The following is a 2,578-nucleotide window of genomic DNA, read 5'->3' on the forward strand; positions in this document are numbered from 1 at the left end:
CTAAACTTCTTCAGCTACAATTGTCAACCGGAAAATAATCCTGGGTCACGACAGATGAGAAGTTGAGCCTGAGAGTTAGCGTGTCATCATGTGTGCTCCATCATGGCAAATGCAAAATTCAGTTTCGTTCATCGTGCAGCCTCTTTGCCACAATGTTACACCTGAGAGATCCTTCCTGTTTGTGGGATGTAATGTCATTGAAGCAGTCAAATACAACATTTCCTGTTTGCCCAGAGTGGACACACAGGGGGATGTTGCTCCAGCCAGGAGGACTTCCTGTCACACCTGGTCTGGAGCATCCTCTCCCTGCATGTGACCAGGTAAGTGTCGATGTCTGGCACTGCTTACTTCCTTTACTAAAGCCCATATTTGCTTTAGGGTCCCATGTAATACAAGCACCTCTCCTCTGAAGGTAATTGTTGCAAAAGTAATTTTAATCCTCATTTCTTTCTGTCCTTATAACACATGACCTCGTATGACCTGGCATGAAGCTGCGGTTGTAATTACTGATGTAATGGCTTGGTTTTTTTATTATTCACTGCAGCCATGCCCTGTTAGATGTTTCCTCTTACATGGGCCTTTTAGCATGAATTTGTTTGATCCCTCTTCTTGAAGAGGCTCATCCATATTTCCAATTCGTTTGCCAAAGTATTTGGAAGCACAGAGATGGGTGGAGAGATTTTGATTTTCCGTGCTTTAAAGCTGACAACAATATTTTGCTTGGGATGTAGTTTGTTTTGGCTACCGTAGGCTTAAACCATGCCAAGAGCTTTAGTTAGTAGTGAGGGCGTGCGGCGGTGTCTCATTTGGTCTGGAAGATGTCCAAAACATTTGAGTAATCAGGTGCTTGGAAAAGGAAACTGTTTACAAAAGGTGACATTGAGCTAAATGGCGGATAGAGCAAATTTGGATAACAAGGAGTTTTATGTAATAGAGCTTCGACGACATCTGCAAATGGCATAGCATCTCAGCTCAGAATGATCTTCGGCCATTGCTCTTAAATTTTGGAGACGTATAAACCACTTAACAGTCTGCTCCTGTGTGTGCCTACTCAAACGTAATCCCATTAGGTTCAGTGGGACTTACTCCCAGGTAAGTGAGGACAGGATTGCTGTCTGAATAAGTGTTCCAGTTATCTCTGCCATCTAAGCTGCTCTTTTGATTTAGGAAGTGTTCTGTGTTTTAATAAGAGTATAAAAGAGGTTTAGAGATATTTGTGAGGGTATCTGCCATTGTTAAAGATGAACTTTCCTATTAAATGAGTAAGTTTTGATCTTCAGACTGCATCTTGGTTATTCCATAGATGACAAACTCATGTTTTGTTTTGTTTTGCTTTATTAGCTTTTAAAGATAAATAGCTCCTTTGAATTGCATTTTCTCTCTCTTTCTTTGTTTATTCAGCATCTTAAAAAGTGACCTCATCTAATGACTTTGGCCCAGATATGATTGAAGTTTGTCAGACACTGATGAAGTGGCAAAATAACTTGCTTAAAAATGCCACTCCTGGGACATTAGTAACCTTGGAGGAAAATGCTCAGTCGTGTGGCCTGTAGGTCCTATGTTCCAGGAGAACCCAGCCTAGGGTGGGACAATATGTGGTCTCCAAGAAGCTGATTAAATGGGAATGGGCAAGAAGCTCTGAAGACTTTGGAGAGGAATAGCTTGTTTCTTTTGATTTCCACTTGGCCATAACTTGAAGTGAAGGGCAGGGGATTTGTATGCTACTCCCATCATAGCTCGGTGACTTCAGGCGTTTGCTGTTGTTGCTGTTTATCAGCCTGTCAGTGCATATGGTACTGTAAAAATAGCATCTACGGCAGTTGAGTTTTTGAAGAGTTTGCAGTCAAAAATTTGTCCATTAGATCAGACACAGCAGACACTTCTCTCTCCAGTTCTTGTCTGGCTGGTGACAGATACTTTATCAGTTCTCACTGCTAGTTGAAATCTTCCTGGAACATGCTCAACCCTTTGATCGGACCGCAAACTACAGAACATCATCTGCTTCACTGCTGCTCAGGGTCCTATTTGGAATTGCACGAATCGTTATTAAACAACAAAGATTGTGGCATCCTGGAAGACATAGCTTCAGTGCTATTTCTTAAATATCTCTAATGTCCAGAATATTTACTTTATCCAGAATTTACTCTGCTAGAGCTTCAGCTAAGAGGGGACAGCGGAAGAAGACCACCGAGATGCTTGAGATGCAACAAGCTTCAAATATTAATAATAAATCGACTTGTGTGTTTCTTTAAATTTTTGATGTTCTCGTCAGACGAAACACTGAGCAGGAAAAAGAAAGTGAACTGCCTCACTGTTGATGTCAGACTTGACACCAACACACACATATACACATGCACACACACATTTCAGTCTCAGATGAGTTGTTGACGCCGCAATTGAGACATTCAAGGGAGCCAAAGAACGGTGACTGCTTTCGTCAACGGCTCATTTTGACTCACCTTCCAAATATGCAGAAACAGCTCCACCGTAATCTGCCTCAGTATGACGTAGTTCACTTCTGTGTTGATGGCTTTATCCATATTTGTACTCTTTATTTTTATTTAGCTGCTGTACGCTG

At 41.6% G+C, this 2,578-nt stretch overlaps 1 long non-coding RNA gene across 1 annotated transcript in view; it reads left to right on the forward strand.

Annotated features, from left to right (window-relative positions):
* Window positions 1-349: 349 nt before the first annotated feature.
* Window positions 350-2,578, forward strand: part of LOC309514790 — a 27,498-nt gene continuing 25,269 nt past the window's right edge. Inside the window, exon 1 of the long non-coding RNA XR_014212206.1 lies at window positions 350-1,092. This is a non-coding gene — a long non-coding RNA (uncharacterized lncRNA). The remainder of the gene's footprint in view (window positions 1,093-2,578) is intronic.

This window comes from Podarcis vaucheri, assembly GCF_965113315.1.
Source record: "Podarcis vaucheri genome assembly, contig: SUPER_11_unloc_1, whole genome shotgun sequence".
In the NCBI taxonomy this organism is placed as follows: domain Eukaryota; kingdom Metazoa; phylum Chordata; class Lepidosauria; order Squamata; family Lacertidae; genus Podarcis; species Podarcis vaucheri.